Source organism: Podarcis melisellensis (assembly GCF_964234715.1).
Source record: "Podarcis melisellensis genome assembly, chromosome: 1".
Lineage (NCBI taxonomy): Eukaryota > Metazoa > Chordata > Lepidosauria > Squamata > Lacertidae > Podarcis > Podarcis melisellensis.
Window position 1 is genome coordinate 51,937,417 of NC_138528.1, and position 14,972 is coordinate 51,952,388.

The 14,972-nt window shown below is 42.2% G+C and overlaps 1 long non-coding RNA gene across 1 annotated transcript in view; it reads right to left on the reverse strand.

Moving 5' to 3' along the window:
- Positions 1-882: 882 nt before the first annotated feature.
- The window catches only part of LOC309359063, a 43,512-nt gene continuing 29,422 nt past the window's right edge, over positions 883-14,972 (reverse strand). The window contains exons 2-3 of the long non-coding RNA XR_014163712.1: positions 4,188-4,293; positions 883-984 (exon numbers count right to left, since the gene is read on the reverse strand). This is a non-coding gene — a long non-coding RNA (uncharacterized lncRNA). The remainder of the gene's footprint in view (positions 985-4,187; positions 4,294-14,972) is intronic.

Genomic DNA, 14,972 nt, shown 5'->3' on the forward strand with positions numbered 1-14,972 from the left:
AACTTTTCTGTTTAGAAATGTAATTTGCTGAGATCCACATCCCACATGTTCAACTCAGGAATATTTCGTTTCTGTATTTTGATTGGATCAAGCAAATGGTGAAACCGGTCCTGAAAGACCTATATTGGCTCCCAGTACGTTTCCAAGCACAAAGTGTTGGTACTAACCTTTTAAGCCCTAAGCAGCCTTGGCCCAGTATAGCTAAAGGAGCATCACCACCACTGTCGTTCAGCCCGGACACTGAGGTCCTCCTCCGAGGGCCTTCTGGCGGTTCCCTCACTGCATCTGCCCTGTGGAACGCCCTCCCATCAGATGTCAAGGAAATAAGCAACTATCTGACTTTTAGAAGACATCTGAAGGCAGCCTTGTTTAGGGACGTTTTTAATGTTTGATGTTTTATTGTGCTTTTAATTCTGTTGGGAGCCTCCCAGAGTAGCTGTGAAACCCAGCCAGATGGGTGGGGTATAAATAATAAATTGTTGTTATTGTTATTATTATCATTGATACTGAAATATTCACTCAAGTAAATTCACTAGGCTTTTCCCCCTTAGAATAATACTGAGCAGAGTAAACACTTCTGTCTTCCTTGTAACAATTTTTAGATTTTATTTCCTCAGTCACTATTGTTCTCCCCCCTCCCCTCCCCTTGCTCCTTTGTGAATTGTGGGAGGTTTCGGTCAGCCTCCTGTAGAAAAGACAGTCCTGAAGTCCTTTGTGAAAATCTGTTTATTTACACATGTAGAAGATGAGAGACAGATAGGATGGGAAAGGAAAGTTAGCAAAGGCAATGCTGGCCCAAGGCAGAATTAGCTGAGGCTTCACTGTAGAATGGGCTGTAGTTTAGCAGTTGATCTCATTCTTTGCATGCCTAAGATCCCAGGTTCAGTTCCCAGCAACTCCAATCTCAGAACCTGAATGAGGTAGCAAGGATGAGGGGCGGGCACTCTGGAAAAATGTATGTAGTCAGTGGTGGCCTTGTCAGACCTAGGGATGGGGGAGAGATTTGATTAAGTTTGCATGTAAAAGTGAACCTATCTAATTTGCAATATGCAAACTGAAGCACAGTCAGCCTTTGGAACCCACACATCTCCTAATCTTTCAGTGCATTTCTGCAGCCAAGTAATATGAGCAAAAATGCATATACAGTGCCAGGGTAAAGTATGAATATAAATGCATATATTTGTGAACATAACATACAAGAATGCATTGTATATGGGGAAATTGCATTAGGAAAATGTGTACGCTAGGCAAAACTGCAAACATCACTGCCACCAGTGGCAGTAGATTCCATAGCTTTACTGAGCACTGGGTGTAAAAGTACTTTCTTTTCTCTTATATGTGCACATGAACTAAGTTTTCACAATACAATACTGAATTCTGATTATGAAAATCCTATGGATAAATGTTCTTCCTAATGTCCATTCTTTATGAGGAGCTCAGTTATAAATCCTGAATAGTTCTGTACAGCATTCAGGCACCCTGGTGGATGGCGAATACCCTCATCCTAAGCATGTTGCTGTACAGCCTTCATTCATTCCAGTAAAACATCAGAAGGCCTGCTGCAGAAACCCAAGTAAATGAATGGATGTTACACAGCAGTAATGTTTGGAAAATTGCAGGCACTGTTTCAGCGGCATTCCCTCTTAGTAGAATGACGCCACAGAGAGATCCTAGTTGAGTAGTCTAGCATCTGTATCCATGTGTGTCTATCAGAAAATAGCCGCTGCCTCAAGGCCTGCGTTCTTCTTTGGGTTTGTTTGCTTTAATTAAATACTGTTTTCAAAAGTATATTTTAAGTCAATATTCAGTAAATATCCTTCTCAGTTTTTCTTTCTTCCTTTCTGCCGCTTGACACTTCTATTCGGAAGGGTGCATTGATTCGTGGATTTGACTTGGTTACCTTGGCAAGTAACTTTGACAAGAGTGCCAAAGTAACTAGGCTAATGGGCCAAGAGCACAAATATTAAGGGGGAAAGAAAGAAAAATGGTTTGACTGACAAAAGCAATTGAAAAAGAGAGAAGGGATGCCTGGTTTATAGAAAAGTGCTTGCTATACTATTTTAATGTTAAAATTGCTGGTTTTCGTTTACCACCCACTGTTCTGCCCAGATGGGATCGCCTAGAGCAGGTATCTAATATTTGTAGGCATTGGAAAGCTCTGGAATTAATACAGTTTGGTGCAAATATCTGTCTAGCCTGATCTGAGTCACCCTGACAGACTACCTTTAACCCACAGGATCTTTGGGGAAAATATTGGTTCATGTCACAAGTAAAACACAAGGTAATCACCGAAAGAGGCACACACTACCATCATCCAAAGGAGAATCTAGAGTGACCTCCAACCCGGAGGAAGTCTGTCCTTTGTTAGGTTCTTCCTGATACAAGACTAGGAACTGGGAAGGACCAGAACTCTATGATCATTCCACAAAGTTGCTACACACAGCTGTTACAAGAAAGAAGATTCCAGCTAAGCATTAAGAAGAACTTTTTGATGCTAAGAGCTATTTGACATTGGAACAGACTTCCTTGGAAGGTGGTGGACCCTTCTTCATTGGAGGTTTTTAAGCAGAGGCTGGATGGTCATCAATCATGGATCCTTTGTTTGAGATTCCTGCAGGGGTTGGCCTAGAATCTAGATGACCATGACCACCTGGGAATGAATTCATTGTAGGGGTGATTAAAATTTAAAATAAAAATGAGTACTTTAATGTCTCTAGGGACACCCCAGTGGTGCATGTGTGGAATTGCACAACATACTAGAATTTGTAACTTGTAGAAATTTTACACTTAATTAAGAGGATCAAATTCTTTAGAGGATCAAATTCTGCAATCCTAAGCACACTTACTTGGGAGAAAGTTCTGTTGACTCACTGCTGAGCAGATGTGGTGAGGATTGCACTTTCAACTTGATTTTGTGCAAAACAGACAAAAAATCCTTATACATAAGCTACTGGTGATACGTTAGCTTTCAGTTACAATTTCCACCTCTGGCTTGCAAGTGATCTTTAATGCAGTTTATTAGGGGGGGAAATTGGGAGGAGGTATGTTTCCAGAAAACACAATTGATTTTTGTTTTGGACAGAGGTCAGGTTAACAATCCACATTCCTCTCTTATTGGGACATAAGGGCAACAAATCGAGCCAAAACATTTCAGAAAAGCTTTACTGCTTGTAGTCTACCTGCTCTGTGTATTTGTGAAAGTTGGCCAGAGGGGATGAAAGGGGGAGAGAGAAAGAGAAGCAAGCACACACACACACACACACACACACACACACACACAGAGGAATGGGCTCCGGGTTGGAAAAAGAAACAACATTGCAAAGGTCAATGTTCAGATGATGGTATCACATCCTCCTTTCATCCCAGCAGTTCATGCGAAGGCCGGGATCCTTGCTTGGCTTTACTTTAGGGAAAACTCTTGCTTTATTTGTTCACGTTGAACTGCTATCAGAGCTCAATGTCTCAGTGTTGTGTTTTAATAACATCAGTTTCCCCAGACCAGATACATATGAAGTCAGTTAGACGAATCTATAAACAATGGATAGTCACGCAACAGAGGATTTTTGATTCCAAGATAACCTCTCTGAGGGCACATCTAGTGAAGCTAAGGCTAGGTCCTTCAGGCAGCCTCAAAGGAAAACTCTTAATTTCAATGGGATGAAGCTGAAATATTTATCATTTAGGGTGTTGCTTCCCCACCCCCTCCTTAGGTTTGTGAAGGTTGTTCAGATCTCCAGAAAAGCATTTCCATTCTTAAAAGTGTATAAAAGAAGATAGCATTTCAGTGCTCATAGAGCAGATACTAGTTTTCATTCCTGACAGACTCAAACCCATGAGACCTTCATTGTGGGTGGAATGCAATTGCACTAGTTTGTCCTAGGTTTCATGTTTGTCAGTTACTTGTTCTTGTTAGATGAGCTGTTGAAGTGACTAATGGTTGCGATTCTTATATCCCAATGTCTCAATGTTTCGATTCTTATATCCCAATAAACCTAACCAAGTTTAGTTGGAAGACATCCTGCTTATTGAACATTCATCCTGATTCACTTGCACCAAGTTTGTGGGGAAGTTAAACAAATTCAGCAGTTTATTGAGCATTCATTCTGATTTGTTTGCAGTGAGGTTATATGATGTTGAGTTGAGCCATTGTTATCCCACACTTTCCAGTGCATTTGACCATCACTTACCTTACGCAGAAAGTCCTATTCTGAGGAGGAGTGGGTTCATTATGCCAGAGCACTGCTCAGCTTTAATTGTGCAATCTGAATTTCCTGATATGTGATTAGATCCCTCCTGAAAATAATAAGAGACTGGAAGCACCTCCGCTGAAGGGCTGAAGTCTTACTCTTAACATAAAACAAACTCAATCATTTTTGCTTGAAAACATATTTTAATTTAGCTTTAATAAGCATGCTGTAATAAGGGAACATAATAAGAAGAGTTTGGATTTGATATCCTGCCTTTCATTCCCTTTAAGGAGTCTCAAAGCGGCTAACATTCTCCTTTTCCTTCCTCTCCCACAACAAACACTCTGTGAGGTGAGTGGGGCTGAGAGACTTCAAAGAAGTGTGACTGGCCCAAGGTCACCCAGCAGCTGCATGTGGAGGAGCGGAGACGCAAACCTGGTTCACCAGATTACGTGACTACTGCTCTTAACCACTATACCACTATACCACATTTATTTAATAGGTAAATAAATTTTATGGCAAAAATGACAGAGTCCTAAGGCACTCAAAAGACTTGCTTGCATATTTATTGTAACCTAGGATTTCAAAGGGTAGAGACCACTTTGTCAGCTTATGTTTTTAACATTCCGCTGTGTTGCTTTTCAAGCAACCTGAAATTCTACATTTAATACCCGGCTGCAATACTGAAAATACATCTGAGTACTGTAAAGGTAAACCTCATGTGGTTTAATCATCCTTTGGTAAAGGTAGTTAGCAGATTTTTTTTTCAGCAGCTGGCCTTAACAATGGCTAAAGGAATAGCCAAAAATTCTTCTGGAGGGAGAGGACCAATTTGGAGAAAGGGGTGTGTCTTTATCCCCCCCCCCCTTTAGACTGGGAATTGTATTATCATGGGGTGGGTGTGTAGATATAGTCACTGGGCGGGGGGACAGAGGGAGAACAGCACCAAGTTTGGGTACAAGCTGCTCACTTAGCAGATCTGATATTGGAGCAATGGACTTTAGAGTGTTAAGCTATAGGCTCCCATCTAGGCTCAGTCTCTCTATCTACTATATATTTTGGGAAGTGGCTTATCCATTTTTTTCTCCATAGTTTTGGATGCCTCTCAAGATATCATCACCAAACTTGGCATGAAGTTTCACAAAGTGGGATCCATGCCAGGTTCCAGTAGTGTTAACAGTATTCTACCTAGAGTCATGCCCTCCTTCTAACCCTGTGTGCATTTTTGCTCACATCAAGGCATGCTCTGTTTATTGTTCATATGTTTTGTTTTGCTGTAACTGGTTGCATTACTTTCTCCTGGGCTATAATACTGTGTTCCAAGTACAAATATTTCATCATGAGAGGAAACCTAGCATGTTGACCTGAGCTATTATGAATTGAGCGGATAACTTTATTTTAACAGGGAGAAGAATTATTTTTCTCATTTTCTCAACTGGAGCATTTTCTGCAAGAGAACTACTGTCTCTTGTGTCTTCATTGCTTCTCTCCTTCCTTCCTCTTCCCTAAAATAACTATGCTGTACTGTAAGTTTTCAGCATTATTGCTGAAAAACTAACACCCAGGATTTCTATTTTCTAATTATAATTGCCTAATCATAACTGCTGCAATAATAGCTGTTTTTAATGTTACCCATCACCTTCCCATTATTCATAGATGGTCCTTTGTTTTCAAAAGATACGGACCAGAATATATACATATATTTAATGGCCTTTGGGCTTCTACTTCTTAAACAGTTTCAAATGCACCCTTGCAGATGGGGTGGCTACTTACATATCATAAAAAGAATTGGAAATGCCACCAACAAAATGTGTGCATGCTCATTTGTATGTATAGATGCACACAGAGAAATTATTGCTGGAATTTAAATAGAAATATAGTATGTCTTACTACACTGGGGAAGGCTGTGACCAGGTCACCAGTGTGCCTCCTCAATCTGCTGTCCATATGCTGACTGTTGATGGGCAGCTTCAAAACTGCTGCTCTCCCTTCTTATGGTTCTTTATCATTAAACTTCAATTGGACCAGGCAGCCCTTCAAAAGGAAGACACCTTCAAATGGCGGAATGTGAAGCCTGACACATGGCCATCCTTCGTATCTAGGGGTATTTGTTATTCAAAGAAAAGGGGCACGCAATTCAAGGCATGCAGCGACTCTCCCTTATGTCTCTCCCTTGGAAAGCTTGTCCTTCTTCAGGACTAGAACTGCAACAGGACAGGTGAGGGGTTGAGAAAGAATGACCTTTCAGGTGCTCCTAGGACCTAGGTAAAGGCTGGGAGAAATTTCACTTGACATGTACAGCCTAGCACAGTGCTGCTCCAGTGGTGGGCTGGGGCCTCTGTCCAATTTCAGTGAGGCCTTAGGGCCTCCTCACTAACCTCACTCAGCTATGACATAGCCTTTTCGTTGGACCAGTAGCAGCCCAGCAGCCCCTACATGCTGAAAATGAGAGACAAGAGTTTACAGTGGTACCTCGCGTTACAGTTGCTTCAGGTTATAGACTCCGCTAACCCAGAAATAGTACCTCAGGTTAAGAACTTTGCTTCAGGATGTGAACAGAAATCGTGTGGCAGCAGCAGGAGGCCCCATTAGCTAAAGTGGTACCTCAGGTTAAGGACAGTTTCGGGTTAAGAACGGACCTCCAGAACGAATTAAGTCCTTAACCCAAGGTACCACTGTACTGTGGAGGAGAAAGCATGGAAAGAGAATCTTCCCTCCTCTGGAGAAGGTGCTGAAGGAAATTAGAGAGAGTGTTAGAAGTAATAGAAGAAGAAGAAGAAGAAGAAGAAGAAGAAGAAGAAGAAGAAGAAGAAGAAGAAGAAGAAGAAGAAGAAGAAGAAAATATATACAACAAATTGGGAATGCAAAGGAAGTTTTTAGGTTGCACTACCCTTTTGTGGCTGTTGGGCACAAATAATTTTCAGCTTTCCCAACTGTGCCTTGGAGTTAGAAAGGTTAAGAACCCACAGCCTAACACATTGCAGTACATTTGTCACAACAGGAGCAGCTTAAGAGAGCAGGATATGATTTGATAATAATGGACCTCTCTGGGAGCCATAGGAGCCAACTCCTGGGGGCCATGGGTGTTTGGGCATGCACAATAATATAACTGTGGGAGCCAAGCACCCACAAAGCCAATGAAAAAAGCCAGCAGGCAGCAGCTGTGCTGCCTCTGAGAGAGAAGTGAGTGAGGGACTTGGTGAGGGGCTCAGGCATGGAGGCAGTCTCTCTGAGCCCTTCCCCATGGAAAGGGGTGCCTCACTGGCTGCAGAGAGGAGAAGGAAGAGGAGTCACTGCTGCCATCCCCCGCAACATAGACATGCGACGTCACATGCACACGCCTGCACATAGTGCATGTGACTTCACATACACTATGTGCAGGTGTGTGTGGTGTCACACGTCCACATTGTGGAAGGGCACTCACAATCCTGAGGACAAGATGGCGCCCCTTCTGGGAGCTGCTATACACCCTGCTCTCCAGACACAGCAGGGCTATAACCTAGGAGTATTGGGGAAAATTGCAGTGCTGTGGATGAGAGTTCTCCTGCAGGTAGCTTGACTCTGCCTCCCCTCAGTGAGTTCTACAGTGTATCTGTTCACAGGATGAGATGTGTAGCCAACGTTTCTCACAAGCTGTTAAACCAAAGCGAACCCTTTGCCAAGTGTTTCAAATGTGCGTATATATCTGTGCTAAGTGGCAGGAGGCATCAAGTAGCTCTTTATAGTCTTTCACTACGAAGTGCTGATGAACAGAAATACCAAATGAATGGCTTCCAGAAACAATGGGGAAAGCCATCACTCTTGTTTCTCTTTGGCATCAGTTTCTCTTTAAAAGAGAGGGGAGGCTGTGGGGGGGGGGGGAGAGAACCAAGGAAGAATTAATTTCAAAGGAAGAAAGCATGTTCAACATATTTTTAAATAACTCACTTGATTTACAAAATAGAGTAATGGGGGCCATGCTCATAAATATACATATATGTATATTGCCCAGAATGCAAAACAATTCCATCTGGAGAATTGGGTATTGTTTTGAACAAAGGGCTTCCACTCCGAGTCATTAATAGTGTATTTTATTAAAGGAAAATTGGCTTCAAAAGCGGTTGGGATTTGTGGGAATAAAAATAAAACTGGGATGAAAGTAATTATCCTCTACCTCGTTCCTTCCCTCATGCTCATTTGTCTCTCCTAGGCACAGACAGCAGCAGCAACTCGGCTGTCTTCTGTTCTTTCCATGTTTGATCTTTTCCTGCCTTTTCTTCTGCTGGATGTTGGCGCCAAAGGGAAGGCGGTACATCATGTCCGCACTCTATGTGAGATCTGTTCTTGTAACTTGCAACAGGAGCTCATCAGAGGGGGAAATGAGATCTCCCAGGAATCCATGCAATTTATTTATTTATTTATTTATTTATTTATTTATTTATTTATAAAATAACAACACAGTGACCAATATTAGATCTATACATTTAGAGATGGACCTTTGGCTCTCTATGACTTCTAGTTGGAAGAAAGGGGAGGTTGCTGGCCATCAACTCAAATATGTCAATGTCCAAATTGTGAAATTAATTTTGAAAAACCAGAAAGCGGTGGAAGCATAGGAACACAGGAAGCTGCCTTATACCGAGCCAGACCATTGGTGCATCTAGCTCACTACTGTCTACCCTGACGGTTAATGACTTTGCAGGATTGCAAAGAAAGTGCTCTTCCAGCCCTAACTGGAGATGCTAGGGATTAAATCTGGGACCTTCTGCATGCATAGCAAATGTGGCCCTTTCCCACATTTAATTTACTACTTATGTAGCCAAAACAGCACCATCCATGCAAAAGAGGAAGGTATCAGCCTCCCACCACCCCGCTTGCAAACATGTTTTGTTTTAAGGGGGGTTAAAGAAGGACACACCCCCCCCAAAAAAAACCCAGGCCAAAAAGAACTCAGCCACAGAGTACTTATTATTTGCTAAGGCAGGGAACGGAAAACTGTTGAAGAGAAAGAACAGAATGGAGTGTCCTGGAAAGGGTCTGGCTGGCTGGCTGGCATGCACCCTGAACAGGAGCATTTGGTTCACACTACAGTATTTTGCTGCGTGTCCCATTTATCACAGGAGTGCTGTCCTTCGTTGTGCCTGTGTAAAATGCCATCTTGTTCTCAGAGCCTGGCACATACTAAATTTTGAAAACAGAATAGAAGATCCTTGGGCTAAGTAGAACAGAGAACTGTTTCCTGTACTTCTTGGCCATGTGGTGGGGGCAGAGATTCTTTTCATTTGAATGCGAGAAGAAAGGCTGTCCAAATGCTGCTTGTCAAAAGCAATCTTCTGTTGCTAAGATGAGATCTCTTTTATGTTTAAGGAATATGCAAAATCCCTCTATCCTGACTGCTCATCATCTCTTTGGGCCATGTCGTCTGCTGTTTATGTATTTCAGAGGGCAGGTAATTATAATTCTGTGGCCAGGTAACAGTCAAATATTTTCCTGTGATGGAGCCTTACATAGAAAGGTCACCCTCAATCCACTTTTCCATGGTCTGCCTCATCTCTCCTTTTGCTTCCAAGACACCGCAAGATAATTTCGTCAGAATCCTGCCAGCTTACAACTAAACCCTTTCAGACCAAGAGCAAAGTTGCAAGAGGTGGTTTCTGTGGTGGGGCACCATGCCGGGACCATAACCACACTTAGCTTTAAATGCCATTACAAGGCTACAGAAAATATGAAAAAACACCATAAATAGACATTTTCAGAAAATCCGTTCTCAGCTGGTGAGATTAAGTAAGACTGGTGTGCATCCTGCTTATAAAATAAGCTGGAAACAAGGTGAAGGACAGCAACACCTATGGCTCAGATTCGCTGTCAAGTGCATACTAAACCAAGTTGAAAGGCTAGAAGCAGCAACATTAGAACCCTGTCAAATAGTCTTGGGCAAAAGACATTGCAAGCTACTATTTCACATAAGACAAAATACACAGTCTCTGTGTCATTGCCATATTTAATCTCTACTGTTATGTACGGATCTGAAATAGATGGAATAGAAATTTATAATACCTTAAGGGCTAAGAGGGGGGAAGCTTTCTTTAACAGAACATCCTTGGCTCATATAATTCACCATCTCTGTGTCATGTGATTGATTTTTAGTCAATTGAAGGGAGGCTACCCATGAACAGCTCTTAACCATGATACCTCAAAGGATCGTCCATGAATTACCGGTAAAACAATGAACCTCTGAATGCCAAAGGGACCTTCATTTTCATTTACTGGCTCACCACTATTGGTCAAAATGCTGGATTACACAAGTCTCTGGTCTGATCCAGCAGGGTAATTCTTACAACTTTTGTGATATTCTACTGACATTGAGGAGGAGGAGTACAAAACTACAGTTTTCAGAGTTCCCATCAGTGATGGTATGCCCAAGCATATTCAGTAGCTTGTAAAGAGTCGGGGATTTAAAGAAAGCCCTTTAGATAATCCTCTCTGTTGTCATTGTACCTCTTCCCTGCCTCCTCCCTAGCAGCAGATGAAAGGTGTAGGAAATGGGAAGGAAACTGGAAAAGGAAGAAGCTGGTGATGGTGGAGGGGATTCCCAGACCTAGATAGTTCTCAGCTTTGGAGAGTTCTCAGGAAAAAAATTAGCATTTCCAAATAAACTCAGAGGCAGACCCAGTTCATTTCCAGATGAAATGAGTGGATTTCACCCATCATTCCAGAAATATAATAGTAACCAGCATTTGCCATGCAGTAACAATATTTGATAAATAGTTTGTAATAGCATTCTGAGTTGTGAATTGAAGTCCTGGTTCAAATATTGGTTCTGTTGTGAGTTCGCTAAATGGCCTTGGGTAATCCACAACCTGTCTTAGCATCAGCTTCCTATCTGCAATATTGATGTTGTAAGAATTACAAGAAAATGTGTGTGAAGCACATCATACATTCAAAAGCAAAATACGAGTTTTATGTATTATTCATTTCTTCATGTAATCAATAAAAAAGGGAAGAAGATGGGTGCACGAAAACAGTATCATGACCAAGACTAACTGTTGCCCTACCAGAGATTCAGACATGACTTGAAGTATTTCATTTTCTAGCCAGCTACGGTCAATATGAAAGTGGGCTGTCTGGGAGTTGAATCCTGCAGAAGCCTTGATTGGATAATACCACTACTTTTCATCCCCTTTACATTCTCAAGTCTATTGTCAATGTGCCAATCTGAATGCTCTTGGTTCAGGGCCTAACTGGCTCTGATGTTTGTGAATCTAACATAAACCTTGTGACTGGAGACTCTTATCATTAGCAACACTCTAGTGAGTAAATTGTTTTCATGAAATGAATGTTAACAGCAGCAAGTTGCCCTCAAAGATTTTTTTTAAAAAATCAACAACAACAAAATACTATGAAGGACATTGATCTGCTGTGAGCACTGACCTCAGCAGAGGCAAGACTACCCTGGACAGCTCCATGCAGGGCTCAGGCTGGAGACTTCATGAGACCAGAGTTAGAGATTGCTACAGCAGCAGTCATCTTCAGGCTGAGCCTTAAATAAGAGCTTAAATAAGAGCCTTCGTTGAGTTGGCAAGGTTCTTCTGAGGCTGGCCATGAGAGCAATTCTCTCTCCCACTGTGAATCCCTGGCTTCAACCTTGGAGGAGAGTCTGACCCAAAAGTCACAGCAGGCAAAATCTTGATTATCCTTCCTATTTAGACATGTTTTGAAAACAGAGGAATCGAGGCATGTCCACAGCTGAGGGATCAAGAGTATTTGGAATCAAATATCAAAGAAGTTGGTTCATTTTAGGTAGGTTTGATTTTGTGAATTGGATTTAGCAATAGCCCTGCTGTGCAGGGTCAAAGGCATCATGCACACGCACAAGTTTCCTTCACTTTCTCCTCCCTCTCCTTCATTAGGAGACACTGAACTCATAACAAATACATTTCACATTGCAAAGCAAACACTGTCATTAGCTGTGCTTTGTTTGGCCTGCATGTGTGTGGTAAAACGTCTAGTAACAGTTGGCAAGGCTTTTGCAGGGAAGCAAGGTTCCCATGGTTAGATCTAAAGCCCAAATACTTGGAACAAATTAACACCAGCCAAGAAAGTGAGGCTAATTACTGGAACATTTGGAAGATGAGGTCTCCCTAGCTTGACACACAAAAAATGAGCAATTTGCTCTCCAGTTCCTCTCTCTTTCTTCCTGTTGTCTCTCTGCTATAAATGTAGGAGATATCGGGGCTATGGAAAACACAACTTCCTGGTCTAGAAACCTCCCAGTCTATCAGGTCAATGTGACCAAAGACTCCGGGTGGTATTTCAGAATTGAGGAATGGGGCCTTAGGAAGCTGGCTGTCCTTTTGTCTATGTTTTCTCATTAGTGGTTTTGCATCGTTGAAAGGCATCTTCATTGGAGGCTCAACATGCTGCTTTAATCTGGGGTGGGCACTGAGGCTTTTGAAAAAGCAGAGTGCAAACAATTCAGCAGGAGAACAGTCATATTTGCTAATATGTTCTTTGGAGAGTGACTCTATAAATCCTGTGGGCCCTGCTGGAACATCTGCCTTTGGTAACATTTTAATGGGGCAAAATTACTCAGAAACCACATTGATGTTGACCTTTGATGCATGTGTGTGTGTACGCCCCCACACACACACATACATACACACATCACATCACATATATATGGAACATATATCATGTGAGGCTTTACAGATAATGCCTGATAAATTATAAGGGCAGAAAAGTACAGCATCACACAAGTCATGACTTTGGGGAGGCTCAATGGTCATTCAGGAAAACCAGTTTGTATTTTATATGGCTCAAATTGATACCACAACATGGGAAAGATTTGCATTGTGTGTGTTGCCAAATATGCAACAAGCTCTGTTTGGAACTCTCTGGATGAGATTTGAGTTTGGTTTCTATGAGTCAAACTTCCTTCCACGTGACTTCTGTAAGTTTGGCAAACACACTTGCCATATCATTGGTACTCAGCTGCACTTGCACCAGACTGGCCCCAGGGCTTAAATAAATGACCTATATGCATTACTGTTCTGCCCCTGCTAGTTCTCTCTTTCTCTCTCTCTTTCAGACACACATCTTTCTGGCAACCTCCACAACCCTATTTATTGGTGGCAATAATTAAAAATATATATTTATATCCTGGTTATCACAGTTGTGCAAAAGTTATCACAGTAATGCAGAAACATAAAAAGTCAGTAGTTAAAGCAGCTACAACTTTGAGTATTAACAACACAGTGTGGGGAGGGGGCTGCCTGGTTGGCATTGACCCATGACAGAACCTTTTCAGTGGTGGTTTCCCATTTCTGGAATCCTCCACCTGGTGAGATGCATCTCCCTCCCTCATTAGTGACTTTCAGGAGGATTTAAAAACATTCCTGTTTACCTATTCATTTGATGGCTAAAATACTATTTCTGGCAACTTTGAAATTACTAAATTACTGTTTAAGAGAATTTATTTAACTGCTTTTAAAATGTATTTTAAAAAAATTAATGTGCTTGCCTTCCTGGGCTCCTTTGGGATATAATAGTAGTAGTACAGTGCTACTACTGATAATAACACTCAGAAGTATGCCCCAGTGTGTTCACTTAAGATTACCCCCATGTAAGTGCACACAGAATTGCATCCAAAGACACCAACTTTTCAACTAATGGAATTGGAGCTAAGAACATCTTACTCTGAACATCAGATTTCTGCTCAAAATTGTTTCTGCTGTGCAAAGTACAGCTACTCTAGAGGAGGCAATATTTCATGTGGAGGGGCACAAGTGTTATTGGGCTAAGTAAAAGAAAGCAACAACAGCACCATACATTTGCCTATGAATCCATACAATTTGACTGCTGGATCTAAATCTGAAAGAAATGGATACGGCGTTCCAGTGCTCAGCACATAGTCCACGAGTAGGGGCAAAGGGAGCCTTTCTTGCTGAGGCCTTGGGGATCAAGGAAAGGAAAGGACCTATTCAAAAATACCCCTGGGAGTATTGTCCAAATCCTACCAACAGTGGCATAGCGTGGGGGTGCGGGGGGGGGCGGCCGCACCGGGCGCAACATCTGGGGGTTAGGGTTAGGGGGCTCAAATCCATGGGTTAGGGGGCGCGAATCCACGGGTTAGGGGGTGCAAATTACTTGCCTTGCCCCGGGTGCTGACAACCCACGCTACACCACTGCCTACCAAGACTAGCCAATACATCACTGGAAAGTACTGGAAATACTGTTAAAATGGTACTAAAACAGGCTCAAACGAGTGCCATTTACACTGCTGCTCTCCAGGCACAAATCATGCAACCCACAATCCACAAGCAAGCAACTTTTTGATATGGGTTATTTATCACTTTCTACTTTCTGTGCTTTCCGCACCTTTAGTAATGAGCTGCCAGTGAAAATACTGATGACGTGCAATGTACTAAAATCCGGCCCAGCTTATTTTATCAGCTACTTTTTATTAGTTTCGTTTGAACCAGGAAAGAAGATGGCGACATGTATGGGTTTGGCCGGCAGCCATTAGAAGTGTATGCTAGTCAGAGATTTGGCTCTTACTGCACAAAAGTTGAATCATAGGATCAGAGACAGTTTATACATGCAGCAGAATCTGTTGATAATGCATTCCTTGATAGGGCTGGAAGAAGGTGTTTTGCTGCCTGAGGCAAAGGACAAAATGGCACCCTCTGCACCTCAGCCAAATCAAACCACAGAAGCCAACCAGGCTGATGGTTGAATCTTGCTTTAACTGTGACTGCTTCTGCCACATCTGAGGATAAGAGATGAGCTTAGGGAGCACAAGGCTGG